Raw genomic sequence first — 19,641 nt, 5'->3', positions numbered from 1 at the left:
AGAACGCGAAGATCATTCCTTCGGCCAGGAAGATTATGGCGATTATCTTTTGGGATTCGCAAGGAATATTTATTGATTATATGGAAAAGGGTAAAACTATTACAGGTGAATATTATTCGTTATTGGATCGTTTGAAAACCGAGCTGCAAGAAAAACGTTCACGATTGAATCACAAGGAAGTCCTTTTTCATCACGACAACGCACCAGCTCACTCCTTCGGAGTTGTAACCGCAAAATTGATGGAGACGATTTCAATCGCAAAATTGATGGAGACGATTTCAACGCGTTTCGCATCCCCCTTATTCTCCAGATTTGGCTCCCTCGGATTATTACTTATTCCCCATTGCGAAGAAATGGCTAGCGAGAAGGAGATTTCATTCAAATGAGGAGTAATTGAGGAAACGAATGCCTATTTTGCAGAGTTGGACCAATCATATTATTCAGAAGGGATCAACAAACTGGAGCAGCGTTGGAAAAATGTATAAGCTTAAAAGAAGACTATGTTAAAAAATAAAAAAAGGTTTATCCCGAAAAATTAAGTAGTTTTCATTTTTGCACAGACTTTTCAAACCACCTTCGTAAATAATGTAGATCAGGTAATGTTAACTCAGAAGTTACAGATGATCGTAGTAGTTATTACGAGCAATATACTATTTATCTTTTGTATGAAAAAAAAATATGTAAAAGTGCTACCGCCTTATATCAAATTTAAAAAATTCAAGAGTTACCTTTAGACAATCGTGAAAAAAGTTTGATTTAGATTTGTTGTGTTTTCCAGATTTATATCCCATTGGTGTTAATGGACAGTATGATACTAGATCGATGAAACTTCATGAATTTATTAAATGTCGCTTGAAATCTAAACATCCACAATATAGATTAAATCAACAATACTTATTTTATTTGTTAAATCATGCTAATATTCGTCAATTAAGACGTGGTGTTTATTATAAAATAAATGTAACCAATTTGCGAGATCGTTATATGGCTTCAGAATATCTAGAAGCAATGCATAAAGATTTATTAGAATCTAATGAGTTCAATATTTTCCATTCTAAGAAATACGCAACAATACTGGCGTAAACCAAGAAGTGATTTAAATTGCATGACACAACATTACGACATGGTTTCTGAGTCCTAGTGAATGGTTGTGGGATGAATTAGGTAAATATATTCGTGAAGTAAATGAATGGTCTAATGACTCCTCTTTATCCACTAGTGTTATTGTTAAAGATCCTGTATGAATTGTTGTGCACTTATCATCATTCGCAAGACTCAAGCACATTTCTGATTTCTTTCTAAATAATGTCAATATCTTATACATATTGCAGGCGTAATTGTTCCGAATATACACCAACGTACGATTCGTTCGGTTTCTATTCGTTTTTCAACATGATCTTTATCAATATCAAGTTTCTTTGAAATTTCTTCAATTGCTATAGGATTATGAAATTTTATATAATTTCGAAACCAAAATCTTTCATATTTTTTAATAATGTTTTTGAACAACGTCACAATTCTTTTTAATAATGATGGATTTTAATTTTTTTTTTTCGTAGTATCGTTTATTGTATCCCAAAACTATTTTCTATATTTTGATTTATAGATTTATAGATTTATAGATTTTTAGAACATATATTACTATTTTGTTTAATCTGAATAGTATTTTCGACTATTTCTTTTATAATTTTCTTTGTAGTATTTTGAGTTAATTGTATTTTATTTGAAACATTTTGCGATATTTCTTTTGTAATGCTTTGAAATGTTAATTGTGTTTTATTAAATTCCTTTTTAGCATAATTATTACGATGTTTTCTTAATCGATTCGATTTCTGTTGATCCATCTCATGTTGACGTATCGTTCATATACAAATCGCTTCAGCTTCTCTCGCTTGTATTATTGCTAAAGGAAATACTTTTTGAGCAACATTTTGTGAATTTTGAAGAAAATGCTCAATTACATTTGTTTCAAAAATTCGTATTAAATTCAAACGCATTAACTTATGTTCGTATCTAACTTTATCAGATTTATGGATCGATTCTAAGTAGAATCGTAAAGCTCGTAATTTGTCTCGTAAGACTCGTAAGAACTTATGAGTGGAACTGTAATTCTATGCGTACCATAACATATACGATCATAAATATTTACGATTTCTCGTAAATATTATGGCTAGCAAGAGGCTATCTGTAACGTTATTGTATAAAATTATAAAAATTTCAAATATTTTTACAATTATTTTTTATCATTATTATATATAATGAACAATAACTATATAGGGTGTCCTAAAACTCCCGCATTTGGAGTACACTATGTGATTTTTTTATACTAAAAGAAACAACTTTTTCCTTTAACAAAATTGCGTTCGACGAGTAGTTTTTACAGTGGATCAAATTAAAAAAGTGACGAAGCGCGTATGTGCGTAGCGGTCAGGATTGGCGCGCGTTTCTTAACCTTTGACGACTTCACGTACTGTATTGTTTAAAATATAATACAAGTTAACAAAATAAGTATTGTTTTCATCCTTTACGTAACGATTTAATAAAAAAAATTGTCTGATTTCGTAGTATTATCTGGAAATAAAAATAAATGTAAATTATATGGTGTATGAACTGAGTATGCTATTATTTTAATTATTTTTTTGCTATATGTGTAATTGCATATGACAATAAAAATAATACTGAATTTAACGAATACTTATTAATTACGTGAGAACGTAATCACAAAAAGTAAAAAAATTAATTTTTTCATAATAGTGTTTAAAGATAAAATATTTAAATTTATAATTTCATATATTGTAAGAATTAGACGACCGTAAGCGGTCATGAAAAAGATTCGGAATATAAATAGCTAACAGAGAGGAGCCGTCGTGGTCGTGCAGACTAAGTGTCGGATTGGTAGACGAGGGATCCCGACTTCAAATCCAGTCGGTCTCCGTTAATTTTTTCCGAATCTAATAGATATTTTTCAATCTCAGAAGTGGGATTCAGCCCATGTTACCTCAGAGAAGATACAGCCTATGTTACCTGACAGGGAGAATTCAGTCGATTTTGTGTGTATCATTTGTGTGTTGTTCGAAATGAACAAAGTCGGGGAGTTAAAGTACTCCAATGTCATGTCGATCGTTCAAAAGTGAACGGAAAAAATCGGGGAGTAAAGTACTCCAATGTCGTGTCGATCGTTCAAAAAGTGAACGAATTCGGGAGCAGAAACTCCAAGTTTCGGATAAAATTCCGATAGATGAAGACTCGGTACATTCGGGATGAATGTAATGCCAGAATGGCCGAGCTGTAAGAATTAGACGACCGTAAGCGGTCATGAAAGAGATTCGGAATATAAACAGCTAACAGAGAGGAGCCGTCGTGGTCGTGCAGACTAAGTGTCGGATTGATAGACGAGGGATCCCGAGTTCAAATCCAGTCGGTCTCCGTTAATTTTTTCCGAATCTAATAGATATCTTTCAATATTTTGAGAGAGCTGATTCTTTCTTTATTTTCTCAGAAAAAATTAATAAAAGATTATACAAAAATATTTATTTTTATAATATTACACTAATTACATAATCAAAGATTAGGTACTAGGCCACACTGGCCTGAGGAACGCGCGCCGGCCCTGACTGCTACGCACATACGCGCGCTCATTCGTCACTTTTAATCTGATCCACTATAAAAACTACTCGTCGCACGCAATTTTGCTAAAGGAAAAAATTGTTTCTTTTAGCATAAAAAATCACGTAGTATACTTCAAATGCGAGTAATTGATGGAACACGTGTTGAGATCATATCTCCATCTGTTACTAATAATAATCATCCTTTATTTGTATATATTGTGGCGGTCACTGCCTCGCGAACGCACCATCGACACACCGTCGCGCGCAGTCCCGCGCCGGATGGTGGATCGCGCGCCCGCCACTAGATGGCAAATCAAGAAATCACTTTCTCGTGTTTAAAACACTACAGCGAATATATATAAGAGCGGCACTCGGTATCGCTCTTCGTCTCAGTCGCCTCGAACCAAGTAATTGGTAAGAGCTGCAACACTGCGACGTCCTCCGAGTTCTGGAGGCCAGCCCTGGCCTCATTGCTCTACATATGGCAGTTTTTCCTGCTGGCAATTACCGACCTATATTCAGTCGTATTCCCCGCGGCAGTTAACCGCGATTACCACTCCGGGCTTAAGTCTGACGGCCGTGAACGCCACCAAACCGGCCTTGCCTTTGACGGCCGTGAACGCCGCCACTTCCTTCTGGCTTACGTCTGATGGCCGTGAACGCCGCCAAACCGGCCATACCTCTGATGGCCGTGAACGCCGCCAGGTTCTTCCGACTCTACCTCTGACGGCCGTGAACGCCGCCACCCTCCTGGCCTTGCCTCTGACGGCCGTGAACGCCGCCAGCTTCCCAGCATTGCCTCTGACGGCCGTGAACGCCGCCATATCCATCTCGCCTCTCTTCTACGGACGTGGTCCTATCAGCTGTGAACACCACAGCCTCATCACCTCCCGGAAGGTCTCTCGCGGCCAGCGACGCCGCCCAATCCGCCCGTGTCCGGGCGACCTGCTCTAGGCCGCAGTCGCAGCCCGCCGATCTCCATCAGCTTGGGGAGCCGCTGTTCATCCGGAGGACCTCCGCCGGCACACTTCATCTCCAGGAGCCGCCCACGACGCCTCGTCATCCCCGAGGCCATCGACGCTGCCCACCATCCAGGAGGCGCCAGCACCACAACGCTCGCCGCCGTTGACTGCGCGGCTACCCACGCCGCAGTCGGGACACGCACCTCCCTCACCGTGCACCGGCCAGGAGGGACGAGTCACCGAACGACGAGCCAGGAGCTCACCCGATCGCAGGCAACAACTCCTAGACCTGTTCGACTCGGCTTCCTCCTCCGAGGACAGCCTGCCTCGGCCGCCGACTCCGCCCGCAGGGGACGCGACAAGTCCCTCGACTTCCTCGAGCGTTACTACACCGGAGCGACCACCGATTCCTGGCCGTTCATTGGAACTCGGCGCGCAACCAGACAGGCCGTGGCAGCTCTGCGCAATAGAGCTCGGCCACGTGCAGCATCGGCCGCCGCGCCATGACACTCGCCGGTTTTTCACCGAGGCCGCCACGCAGACCACAAGATTGCCACCGGCACTGGTCAAGCCTACAACGCTCACCCTCCGGCCGCGCCGAGGAGGAGCCGGGGCTCGAGAGAGACGTAGGGAGCGGCTGCAGCACGAACTGGCGCGCGCACGCGCAGAGACAGACGCGACCGACTCGCCTACACGCTTTTCCCGCGGGACCCAGACTAAGTCCCGCCTGCCTATGTAGCACTTTTGTTTCTTTGCATTTTTTCAAGAATATAATGGCTTTTATTTAACTCAGCATTCCTTGATTGTTAGCGTGTATGCAACCTTCACATATCCTTCAGCTTGCGCTCTTATTATCCAACGCATTGCGATACTTGGCTGCTACCCTTCTGCATTGCTTGGTGCTGACACTCACATCGCTGGTCCGCCACACCGCTGGTCGAGGACAGATACCCTCCACGTCGAGAACCAGCTTCCACAGCCGATTGCGAGCGTCGCAGTGCAGCAGGCCACACTCAAGCGCGAGACGCGCGACACACGCAATCGCCATCCACGCCATCAAGTGTCACACCACAAATTCGCGACAATAACTGGCGACACACACATCGCCATCAAAATATTAATAGGAAAAGAAAGCATTCAATAAACGTGATGCTCATAGTTCTATCTATATCCTTTTCTGTGTGATTTTACTTATTGGCAAAATTTACATATGATAGAATATAAATAATTTTTCAGATTTGTGATTCCAATTGTAAAATTATTGCTTGCTCTGCACGATTTTCCTGGTTCAGTTCATGATGCAATCTGGCAAATAAATAAGATTAGACATTTTTTGAGACAAAATTATGAAAACGGAGATCAGCAAACACATTTAATTGGATTATAAATAAGCCTTTAATTGAAATATGTCTTTATTAAAATATAAACCATTTTTATATAAGAATTTATTCTTCAGGAGACAATGATTAGCCATTATAATCAAAACCTTGGTTATACTTTACTCTTGAGCGCGGCTCTTTAAAATCGTTGTGCTGACAAAACCGAAGATTGTGCTGACTAGCACAACTTAGATATTATCGACATCGAATAATTGCAAACCCGAATTTTTAATGTAAAACGTATTCGCGAAGGGCCACGCTCAAGATTAAAGTTCCCTTAAAATCGTTGTGTTGATGAAACCGAAGGTTGTGCTGACTTGTGTCGGCACATTAGCACAACTCAATTCAAGTTGAGAAATTGGATTATCTTTCATGGTTGAAAAGTTGTAAGGCTATGAAGTTTTGCATTGGAAAATTGACATTTTGATTTTTTTTCGAAAATGGAAGAAGATACGGTTGAAATATTTGCAGCACAACGTATCACAAATCTAGCACAACTCGACACAATTTTTATTTTTTATTTTTTACAAAATTACGGTGCTAACTTCACATACATGGAATAATAGTATTTTAAAAGGACGTTTCAGATGTCTTTCTAGACATAGAACGCTATTATATCATCCTACTCGAGCTGCAAATATTATTTATACTAGCTGTATGCTTTATAACATTGCATTAAGTGCAAGATTATTATTATTATTATTATTACCCGACAATGAAATAGAATTAGAGATCCTGACATGTTCGATAATAATGTTGAAAGTATAAAAATAATATAATTTAAAGTTGTTTTAAAAATTTGTGATGCAAAATATATTTTTAGTTCCAAGTACAGACAATGATTTATATAATCTAAAAAGAGCAATCAGAATAGCATAAGAAATAATTTTCAGAAATATTTATTTTTGAACATTTTTGTTTACAAATACAGGATGTACCAAAACTCCCGCATTTGAGGTACACTACGTGATTCTTTATGCTAAAAGAAATAACTTTTTCCTTTAGCAAAATAGCGTGCAACGAATAGTTTTTACAGTGGATCAGATTAAAAGTGAATGAACGCGCATATGTACACGCATTGGCAGGAATGGTGTCCTACGCTCGGCGCGCGGCTGTTACACATACACGCGAAGCGCGTACGTCCGTGTCTCCACGGAGCACGAAGGAGATCGCGGAGCGGAGAGAAAAAATAGTGGGGGCAATTCGATGTTGCATCCTTGCAAGACGCGCGATCGAGAGAGAAAGCACAATCGGACGTGATATCGAATCTCGGTATCCCATCACTGTCTCACACGCTCGATACTAGTGCGAGTGAGAAACCGCGGTGTCTCTATACGTCGCGCTTTTCTTTCTTTCCTCTTGTTCTGATTAATTATTGATTATTTAATGATTTTTTTATTTATTTAATATTTATTTATTTAATTAATTATTTAAATATAATTATTAATTGTTTAAATATCGCGTAATAATTCTTTTGTTATATATTTTTAAAAAAGTTTTGTAAAATTACACCTATCATTGTAGGTTTGGACATTGAATGTCTTAGCTATCTCAAGCAATCGATATTAAAAATTATTTAATAAAGTAATGAATTCGCGAAACTGTATTCAAAAATAAGGAAGATTATATTCAATAATAATAAAAAGTTATCATAAATAAAAATGTGAAAATTAAAATAAGTATTTTCGAAATGAATATTATGTTGTAAATTTAAAATTTGAATTTGCAATAATGTGATTATAAAAAGTATTGTTTTTATACTTATTTTATTTCATGTTCAATTATATCATTTTTATACATACTTTTAATTGTAAATGTAATTCTACAATCTTACTTATGACAAAAAGTTAATTTTATTTCAACACTACAAATTTATAAATGCGCAGAAAACTATTACAATGAATCTACAAACCCACAATGATAGTTGTAATTTTATATATTTTTTTAAATGTGCAATAGAAGAATTATTACGCTATCATAATTAAATAATCAATTAAATCAATAATTAGATAATCATTAAGTAATCTATAATTAATTTAATTAATTATTTAATTATAATTGTGTAGTAATTCTTCTATTATACATTTTAAAAAAAAGTTATGCGTAAAATTACAACTGTCATTGCTAATTTGAAAACTCATGTAACAATTTTACGCGCATTTTTAAATTTGCAACGTGCAAATAAACTTCTTGTGCTATAAAATTGTAAGATTACGCGTTGACATTTACAATTAAATGTAAGTGTGTAGAAATGATATAATACAATGTATAGATACGATATAATGTAACGTGAAATAATACTTTTACGTCTAAAAATAATATCTTTTATAATTATATTATTACAAATTTAAATTTTAAACTTACAATATAGTATTCTTTTCAAACATATTTATTTTCATTTTCACATTTTTTATTTATTAATAATTTTTTATTGTTATTAAATATAATCTGCCTTATTTTTCAATACATATTTCGAATTTATTATTTTTTAAAATAATTTTTAATATCTGCTTGAGATAGGAAGGCATTCAATGTTTGAATAGGAGTGCGAGCAAGACGTAAGACATGGTGTTACCTATTTCCTAACTCTTAACAATACTGTTATTGTTATGTTGTCATTGCACATAAAATATAGTTAAAAAAAGCTGCGCAACAACAACATAATGATAACGATCTTGTCAAAAGTTAGCACAGAATAAACCTACTGGCCGGACACCACCGATCAGTCAGCTATTCGGACGAGTGAGACGCCTCTCTAGGCGTCTCTATCCGCGGTATGAAAAGTTTAGGGAATCCTGAAAAGAGCTGATCATGAGCAAGTGCGGAAGCATCTTTTTAATAATCCGTCCAGTATCCAGACCGGTCACTTGATTGAATCGATTAGGTATCGAATCAATGTCCAAACCCGCAATGATAGTTGTAATTTTACACAAAACTTTTTTTGTCAGTGCCGGTGCCCTCAGCAATCACGGAACCCGCACCTTTCGAATATTCCGCGCGTCTTCGGGAATTGTCGAACAATTATCAGTGCGCTCCGCAGATACACAATTTGGAGATCAGGCGTTCGAACGTGGAAGTAGTGATACGAATCGTTACCACTCGTGTGAGTCCATCGGATCCTAGATGTATTTCTAAGACTCGAGCGAGAGGCTATTTCGCCGGAGAATATCGTTCATCGCTAATCAATACCAAGGTACCTGGCTGAATTAGGTTGTTAGGATGGTGCCACTTTGATCGAGCATAAAAAACGAGATATTAGTTGACCAACGAAACCAGAAGTTGTTAATTTTTTGTCGCAGCAATTGCCATCGAGAAAGACATGAGGAAGGTTCCGCTGAGAGATTTGGTTCGAGAATAGTGAACGAAGCTTCTCCGAGAAAATGGCTGGTTGTCAAGGCTGAAAGATCTTCTGATAAGGGACTGAGGGCGGGAGTTAAGGACAGCTTCTATTTGCACGAGAAAAGTGTTGAGTTCTTCGTAGATTAAAAGTAGGTTAAGAATCTCCTAATTCGAAGGAGATGAAACTTGATCGACTTAACTGCGGCCTCCCATTTTCTGCCAAAATGAGATGCAGACGATGCCAGGACGGATTAAAATGCCAGGTGGTTCCCTCGTTGGCTAATAAAGAGGCTAGTTGTTTTGCCTCTTTATTAGCGGAATGAAATAGTCTGCATAACTCCGCGACTGCACCGACAAAGTTGGTGCCACAGTCGCTATACAGCGAAGCACATATCCCTCGACGTCCAGTGAATCGTTTGTAAGCAGCAATGAAGGCTTCAGATGAATAGTCAGTAACGAGCTCCAAATATATCGCAGAAATTGAAAAACACACAAAAACAGCAAAATATCTTTTGTAAGTACGAGCAGTTCTTCTGCGCCATGTTCGCATTTTAATTGGGTCTGTATAATCAATTCCAGTGTGGAGAAACGGGCGTGTTGGCGTTGCTCGAGGGGATGGAAGTTGTCCCATGAGCTGCAGAATTCGAATTTCGTGATAGCGAGCGCACCGTACACAGCGTAGAATATAAGCTCGCACTGAAGAACGACTGCCGACGATCCAAAAAATGCGGCGAATATATACAGTAGTTACTTGGGTGCCTCCATGGAATGTCTTAAGGTGGACATTAGAAATAATGAGACTCGTCAGTGATAAGTGACGAGGCAAAATGAGCGGATGCTTCGCATCCGAATCTAATAAAGAGTTTTGTAATCGTCCTCCAACTTGTAACAATCCAAAGGCATCGAGGAAAAGAGTTAACCGGATTAATGCATTAGACTTATGTAATTGTTCGCCTTCTTTGATGGTTTTTATTTCGGAATCAAACCTAATTTCCTGAATAATTTTTATTCAAAATAGGTAATTTTGTTATATTTCCAAGGGGGGAATGAATTCTGAGGTGATGACGTTAGTGTTCCGTTGGAATAACCAACGGTGTTCCGATTAATCGTTCGACGAGCTGTGATACGTAATAGTCGATTTAGAGACAAGTATCGGTCGAGTCGAGGTCCTAATAAATGTTGAAGATACAGATGCAATAAGCGAAATATTGAGTCTTTCCTCCAAATCCGTAATTGATGTTGAAGGATTACGATATAGACCATTGATTTGAAGGCTGCAGCTAAGCAGATCCTTTCCACCACAAGTCAAGTTGTTTGAGTTGTTCCGTAAACATTCCTCTGAACGCGCAATCTGCTGGGTTATCCTTTCCCGGAACGAATCTCCAGCTGGCAAAAGGAGCCAGCTCTTGAATATTTGTTACTCTATTTCGTATGAAATCCTTCCAGCGAGGGATGAGAAGAAAGCCAAGTCAGAGTGAAGAATCTGTCCAGAGATAAACAGGTACTTTGGTCAAGTCAAGGGCATTCCTTACACGGGAAATTAGAACTAATTTAGCCAACAGCAAGGCAGCTGATAGTTCTAAACGAAATGGTCAGACATTTTAAGGGAGCAACCTTTGTCTTCGCTTGTGCTAGAATAGAATAAAACCTTTTCCTTCTTGATCGACAACTTTAACATATACCACGCCATAGCCAAAAGTGAAGCATCCGAGAAGCCATGTAATTCAACGATGTGATTTCACAATGTGATTTCCAACGAATTATCCTCTTGATGTAATTAGATCTGTCGATACATTTTGACAATGTTGATAACAAAAATAAAACGGTGAAGTCGGATTCATAATAAAACATCAGATATATCGGCTTACAATTTTGGACCAGAATATAGAATGTCATTTAATGATAATCCAGAAGAGGTACTGCTTGATGCATTAAAAACGACTCTAAGTTCGGTAGTCTGGCTGTTCTCTCGTAAGACTCCATAATGGCAAATAATAAGTCGGGGAATGCGTCAATTTTGACCCAGGTATAGATAGATAGCCCAGTAAATAAATGAATAAATTCCGAATATAAACGATGATAGGCTGGATCAGAGGTGAATTTGCGAAAGAGAATAGACAGGCTACAACAAGCTGCAAACTCTGATTCGCCGAGTTCTTGAACTAATTTCTTGAAAGGAAGTCGCACTATATATCTTCCTGTATCGTCTCGAGTATGAGTGGCTTAAAAATGAGTTTCACAAAATTTTTTTTCTGGACTTCGAGTTTTTTCCGATGCAGGAACCTCCTCCAGTGTCCAAAATCTTGATAATAATTCTTATAATTCCTGATCTGCAGAATAATGAAAGCTTGAGGCAATCGTCTTTCCAATTGTCGGACTAACAGGAAAGAGTCCATCCGAAGATGGTCAACTGTGCGATTGGAGATCCTGGAAGTCCATGTAACAATTCTGGTTTGATTATGTATCTGTAATTATCCACACCGAGCAATAACTAAATTGGATCTGGGCATTCGTAGTCGGGATCCGCTAATGGCAAGCCTTCCAAATAGGCCAGAGAGTTCGTGATATTTCAAAAGATGGTAAGTAATAGGTAATCGTGATAGAACATACGCCTGAATTATACAAAAGTTTGAGTCATGTAAGAATTGTAATTTAAAACTAACAATCCCGCGCGTTCGACCAGAGCATTTCTCGCCTATTCTTAACTGTAGGAGACTGCCCTCCGCTTCAATCGTGACTGGTAGACACACTCCTCCGTGATTAACAGTAGCTCGGATCCTGGATCCAAGAGTATTCGTATCGATTTTATTTAATTAGACTATCGGCAGTTTCTAATAAAGCTTGACTTGTTGCAAGCAACATTGGTGAACGAGTTGATAAGAAAGGATCGATGGTGCGCAAGAGCAGCAACTTGCTATTTAATTTGACTTTGAGTTGGCGAAGGGGTAAGAAGAGTAGATTGCTCCTTTCCCTGAGAATCATAGCTGTTTTAGCGCGAGAAGCGTCGTTAGCATGAAAAATAGTATGATGTTTATGTCCGCATTTTTTATACCGTTGTGAGTTCGGGCAACGACTTATGAGATGATTCCCAAAACAATTGAAACATAACTTTCTTCTCTGAATTTCGTCTCGGCGTTGCATTATCGACTTGGCATGATACTTTGAACATACTGCAAGATAGTGTCATAACCCAAAATGGGCAAAATGGGTCAAGCATATTGCTTGAAGGGCTGACAGTATAGATTTTTGCTCGATGACCCAACTTGGGAATTGATTTGAGGTTACGATCACGATCATTAGAAGTATTGGATAACCCGACTGACAAGCTTTCCAAGGCTTGTGCGGCAGTTCAAGAAATCCTCGAACTATAAGAAGGTGGATAATTGGTAGAGGTTCCTGCTCTTATTTCTCAGACTTCTCGAGTGCCGACATCTAGCAAACGAACTACATGATGCAGAAGAAGAGGATCTCAATAGTGGGTTTGGCAATCTAAGGCGCGTGCAAACATTCCGTGATGTGAAAGTGGTGAGAAAAGATCGTAAATCACTTGCCTTCTTTGCCTTGAGCGGCTTAAGATTGAACAGTTTGTCTAATTGCGCAGAAATAAAAAATCGGTTATTTTCATATCGAGCAAGTAAAGTCTCCCATACGATAGCGAATGTATCATTTGGAAACGGAATATACATTGAAAATAAGCCTGTAAGTTTCATCTGAGAAACATGTTTTAAGATAATGCATTTTCTCGATACTGTTCAGTTGAGTGAGTCCCAATTGCGCACAGAATAAATCGGACACAGCAAGTCGTATATATATATATATATATATATATATATATATATATTACGTTTTTTAAAACTAAACTTATTAGCAAAGTAACTAACTACGCATATATACGAGACTTGAGAGCGTGTGCACGGGAGAGTACCGCAATGTACTGTAAACAGGACTTGAGAGAACGTGTACGCGGACGGCACCGCACTGTAAACAGAACTTGAAAGAATGTACACGCGGAGAACCTATATGACACAATATCCCACACGCGCGCAAAGGCGTCAATATGGCCGATGAAAACACTTAAAATGGCGCCTCGCAACATGAATAAATTAACGTTTATGAATGTACTTATGACAAGAACTATACATATAGATGCGCAAATGAAATTCCGAATACTGCACGATTTATACTACCGTTGCGTCAAATACGTTATTACGAATGCTTGAAACTACGATCCCGAAATCAAGATGGCCGGGTTCACTATGTGGATGGAAACTAGATCCTGCGACCGCGCATTACTATTTCTACCGAATTAAGACACAATTAAAGGCACCTATAGACCCACTCCGTATCCGGCTCGAAGAACTAAAATGTGGCGTAATACCAAAATTCACTTGCTTGCTCTTTGATGAGTGGGTCCCCGGTAAGGTGCCTTCGTTGATATCTAGACTTGAATGAAGTAAAAATTGAAAGAGAATCGCACGACGTTAATCGTGCTAGAGAAGATCGATCTAACCTTGAGCCACGAAGGGCTCTCAATTTATGAAAGATCTGCCAAAGGCGTGAGCGTTCTAAAGCTGCTGATAGAATTCGGTTGATCCTACTTTGTGTCGCTCGTTACTTCGTTAATGAGAGAATACCTCTAAGTCCTGATTAGTTCATCATCTTCCTTCCTTTGGGTTTTATCAGGCAAGATGAAAGGGCAGTTGAAAGAACCTTAACTTGGTGCACTCACGCCGAAATGAGAGAGAAACTCAGAACCATGTCTTAACACGTCCTCACATGCTCGCCGCCGAATCCAAAGAGAGCACACTCACGCTTCTGCCGAGGACACTACTACTCGCTATTAACAAGCGACGGGGCGTCAGTGCTGATGCTCTCAGCAACCGTGGAACCCACCTTTCGCACCTTTCGAATACTGAGAAAATAATAATACAAATAGAATTGTGTGTACTATATGACTATAGACTATATAACCTACTATTAACCTTTTTCCATTCATCAGGTGTTAAATTTGAACCAGCACCTATTGCATTTAGTTTATTTGTTAGTTCTTCCCATTTCCAAGAAATATAAATATCACCTAAAGTAGGATCTATTGTTCCATTTCTGAAGGCATAATCATTTTCCAAAAATGACATAGTCATTTCTATTTATGATAGAAAGATTATTAGACTTAGCTACTATTACTGCAAAGGAGAAGATAGCAAACTGATTTCTCTGAGGGAGGTTGCATTTCTTACAACACCGTGTCAGGATCACAGGGAGAACATATAAGAAATGCAACTGCAAAACCAAATGTGTTTCAAAAAAATGCGCGTGCAGAGCCACCGGTCAGTTCTGTAATTCCAAGTGCCACAGTTCTTTGCCTTGCTCCAATAAATGATCCTTAACTATGATCCTGATTAACTATAATCCTGATTATAATGATTGTATGTTGATTTTGACTAAGGGATTTATTGTCTCAATAAAAAACACATTTTTTAATTTCCTTGTCAGAACGATACAGTACATTGACCACCACTCTCTAGTAGGCATTCTGTATAACGTCCGGGTTTTTGTGAAATACCTGCCCACTATACACACTGCCCAAAACAATTGGGCATTCTATACAACGCCCGGTCATTTTACAAAATGCCCACGTTAAACACATTGACCGTAACAGATGGTATAGTATTAGATAACTGTATTCTCCATGTTTCAACGGATGTATATTGTGATAATTTCGTAAAAGATTTTGAAAATGTTCCATATACATGTCTGTCAACCATTCACCTTGGATAATTATATTTTTTTCTGTAGGCTGTAAAGTTATAAATCTCTTTATTTGTATAGTGTTTTCCAAAATTTTTTCTAAATTGATTTTTTTATACTGTGTATAAACAAAGCGCTAATAGCATCTAATTATGACAGCCGATATTTTTTAGCGTTTATAACCGACAGCGCCAAGATATTATAGCAGCCGATATTTTTCAGCGCTTATAGTAGCCATTATACAGCACCAAGCTGATATAAATTATTGTAATTATTGTGTGTGTGTGTGTGTGTGGTGTGTGTGTGTGTGTGTGTGTGTGTGTGTGTGTGTGTGTGTGTGTGTGTGTGTGTGCGTGCGTGTGTGTGTGTGTGTGTGTGTGTGCGTGCGTGTGTGTGTGTGTGTGTGTCCAATTCAATCTTGAGAGATGATTGAGATTGACCTGAAAAGAAGATATAAATTAAATTTTTATCTGTATGTGTGCGTGCGGCGTACGTATGCCCGCGTACATTTATATATACAGGGTGTCGATCCGTAGCACTGGGATCATTGTTTGTGAGAAAATAGACGGGAGTGAGATAAATCAAAATGTCTTATACCATTTTGATATTCGCAATAATTTTCGAGTTATTAAATATTAAAGTTGCACAAATAATCTGCTAGAACTATCGAGAATTATCGCTAGAATTGCGATAAATAATCACCGCGATACTATCTTCCGAGTATCGTACCGTGTTTAATATGAAAAGTGTAAAAAAGTAGTAATTGTTTAAATTTTTTTCTTAAAATTACACATAATGGTGAGAATCGAATATTAATATTATTCGAGTATTAACTACAACTGTCGTTTAAAGTAATAATATTTACTCTTCTATATATATTCTTGTACTTTAGAGGAAAAGATGTTAGGCTACATTCGCAAAGTTATTATATTATTTAATTTGATTTTTAATAAAGCTATAAATATTATAAAGAATAAAATATTTGATAATTGTAATCGCATGTATAACGCGAGTCTCGGCGTGATAAGAAACGTGAGCGGCGGCTCATCCTTCTCCTCGCCGCGCGCACCCCACTCATCGCCAAGCGCCGGGCAGCCAATGTCGATACGCTAGGCCATTCTACGGGTCAGGCGGGCGAGCACTTTCTCCCCGCACGCCTTTATTTGTGCAACTTTAATATTTAATAATTCGGAAATTATTGCGAATATCGCAAAATGGTATAAGATATTTTCATTTATTTCGCTTCCGTCTATCTTCTCACGAGATGATGACAATGCTACGGGACACCCTGTATAAAATACAAATATACATTTAAAATGTGTATCAAAAATTTAAGACATATACCTAATTTTACATTCTTTGGAAATAATTCTATAAAATAGATGGGATATAGACGTAACGTTTCTTATATGCATCTTTCTAAATATAACAAATTTTGGACTTCTGGTTGAATAAAGTTTGCGTGTGAATGGATGTTTAATAAGTGGCACAATTAAGTAGAAGTTTAGAGTGGCTTTTCGAGAAGGAAGAGAGAAGTGAGTGAAGAAAGAAAGAAGAGTGACAGAAGGTGGAGAAGTGAAAAGATAATGAAAAAAATAGTGAAAATAAAAATAAGGTTAGAAAAGAAAGAATTAACATGGACGGAAGGACAAGAACCATTAGTAAAAACATTGGAGAAAATAGGAAAAAATATAGAGGAGAAAATAATAAAAGAAAAAATGATGCAACAAATTGGACAAATCAGAGAAGAGTGGAAGGAAGAAAAAGAATTAGAAAAGAAGAAAGAAAGAAAGATAAAGAAGAATGGAGAGAGAAAAGGAAAAAAAATAGAGACGAGACTGGAGATACTGGAATGGGAAAAGGAGAAGAAGGACAGAGAAAGACGACGAAATAACATATTGATAAGGGAAGTAAACAAATGGGGAGAGATTAAAAAGAGACAGGATTAAAAAGGAAATAAAAGAATTTATAAAGAAAAATTTGAAGATAGAGGTAGAAGTGAAAAAAGCGACTAAATTTCAGACAAGGAGAAATAGAAGCACGGTGCTAGCAGAGTTAAAAAGCTGGAAAGATAAGAAAGGAATAATGATTAAAAAGAGAGAGTTACAAGCTGGAGTTTTTATCGATGATAATCTTACAAGGATGGAAAAAGAAATGCAAGGATCTTTGAGAAACAAGACAAAGGAGGAGAAAGCGAAAGGAAATCATGTAAAAATGGGCTGTGGGAAGATACTGGTTAATAGTAGATACTGGATAAATAGTATCGATGGAATGAGAAAGAAAAGAAACTGACAGAGAAGAAAGGAAGAGAAAAGATGAAGAAAGAATGGATAGAAGAAGGCGAGAAAAGAGATTAAAAGTTTGCTTTTAAAATGTTGTAAGTCTATTTAACAAATGCGAAGAGACATAGGCCTATGTACAAAATTTTGATATATTAGGATTAATGGAAACGTGAGTGGACAAAAAAAATGGTAGACGATGAGAAACACACTACTAAAAGATTACGTATGGGAATGCATATACGCAAAGAAGGAACATAAGAAAGGAAAGGCAAAAAGTAGAAAAATAACAGCAACAAGAAAAAATCTGAGGGAGGTAAAGGTCAAAAAAATAAATAAGAAAATGATGGAAATAAAGCTAGAATATAATGGAAATAGCTGAAAGATAATTACAATATACAGTCAAAAAATAGAATTAGAATGACTGATGGAACATATATAAGAAGAAGAAGAAAATTACTTACTTGGAGAAGATTTCAACATCAGGAAACAAAAAAATATGTTTCAAAGAACAGGAAACAAAAGAGATCTTATAAAAGAGGAGGATGTAAAAAAAGGAGTGAAATTAGAAAATCCATAGAGATGATAAATAGAAAAGGATATATACTGGTTAACAAAATAGAGGAAAGAGTATAAATAATTTTAAATGAAAGTTTAGGAAAGAAAGGAGAATGGACATATATAGAGGAATCAGGATCATCAGTTCCTATCACCGATTACGTGATAGGAAATGATAAAGCATTAGAAGAAATAAAAACGATGGAAGAAGGAAACAGAACAGAATCGGATCACATATCATTAAAAGTAGAGCTGATAGGATCAAGAGAAAAATTGTAGGAGATGGACATGTGTGCAAAATATTGTAATATAGAAAATATTTGGTTGGAAATAAGAGAAAAGGTAACAGAATCTATTACAAAAGTTAAGAGGAAAGTTACGTAATGGAGTTTGAAAAGAAAAGGATGGCACGATAAGGAATGGAAAAAAAAGAAAAGGGAATTGAGAAAGACAAGATCTAAGAAAGAAAAGATCTGCAAAGATCTTTAAGAGATCTAAGAAAGAAAAAGATTTGCAAAGAGAAACATATAGATAAAAGGAAGAAATATAAGAGATGGTGCAAAACACAAAAGAAGATATATGAAGAGGAAGAAGAAAGATAAAAACTCGAAAGTTGGAGAGACCACTTCAGGGAATTATTGGAAGGGAGAGAACCATATTGGATATACAGAGGGAGGAAAAAGAAGAAAAACACAAAGGAAAAAAGAGAAAGACACAAAAGAAAAAAAGAAGAAACGAAGGATATAACAAGAGAAAAACTGAGATATATTGAAAAAAGATCAAAAGCACCAGGAGAAAACGGAATTGAGAACAAAACATGGAAATATATAACTAAAGAAATAGGAGAGGTTTTGAAAATTAATGAACAAGATTTGAAAAGGAGAGAGGATCTGAGAGGAGTGGAACAAGGAACTTATCAGTCCTGTATACAAAAAGGGAGAAGAAAATAAGCCAAAAAGTTATAGAGGGATCACTAATGAATACAGCGTACAAGGTATATGCGAACTACTAATTACTAAATGAGAAATTGAAAAAGGAATCGGAGGAGACGTTGAGTGAAACACAGTTTGGATTTAGGAAAAGAAGAGAGGTTATGGACGTAATATACACGATGAATTACGTAGTAAATAAAGAATTATGTAAAAAAGAAGAAAAGATCTTCTTTTTTCTTCAGGGCAGCATTTGATAATATAAATAAAAAAACTAAATGAAAAAAATGAAAAAATAATGAAGAAACTAAAGATAGAAGAAAATTTAAAATGGAGAATAATAGAAACATATAAAAAAAAACACGGAAAGTTAGTAAAGGGATAAGGAAGACACGGGAATTCTGAACAGAAAGAGGATTCGGGCAAGAATGTTCTTTAAGCCCGATGTTATTTAACATATATGTATCAGATCTAGAGGAGAAAATGAAAAGAAGACAGTAGTGAGAGTGACAGTAGAAGAGGTAGTGATAGACAGAGAAAAATTTTGGACAATTATGTATGTAGATGACATTGTACTATTAAATCATTAAATATCAGTAAAGAGTCAGAAATGAGAGAAATGCTGAGAAAATTCAAAAAATATATGGAAAGGAAAGGACTAAATCTTAATTACGAAAAATAAAAAATAATGGTGTTTGAAAAAGGCAGAGGAAGAAAAAAGAAAAGAAAATGGGAATAGAAAGAGGAAAGCATAAAAAAAGTAAAAGGAATTAAATATCTAGGATATATTTTACAGATACAGAAAAACGGAGGAGCAGAAAAACAGAAACAGATAAAAG

At 37.0% G+C, this 19,641-nt stretch overlaps 1 protein-coding gene and 2 pseudogenes across 11 annotated transcripts in view; all 3 read left to right on the top strand.

Moving 5' to 3' along the window:
• Positions 1 to 19,641, top strand: part of LOC105427296 (chromatin assembly factor 1, p105 subunit) — a 798,730-nt gene that overhangs the window by 653,189 nt on the left and 125,900 nt on the right. The window lies entirely within an intron of this gene.
• Positions 590 to 3,437, top strand: LOC148936402 (uncharacterized; annotated as a pseudogene).
• On the top strand, positions 7,680 to 19,491 carry LOC148936401 (uncharacterized; annotated as a pseudogene).

This window comes from Pogonomyrmex barbatus, unplaced genomic scaffold, assembly GCF_055798465.1.
Source record: "Pogonomyrmex barbatus isolate J1 unplaced genomic scaffold, ASM5579846v1 scaffold22, whole genome shotgun sequence".
NCBI lineage: Eukaryota > Metazoa > Arthropoda > Insecta > Hymenoptera > Formicidae > Pogonomyrmex > Pogonomyrmex barbatus.
The sequence above is the reverse complement of the archived record's forward strand: the minus strand, read 5'-3'. Positions and strand labels throughout refer to the sequence as shown.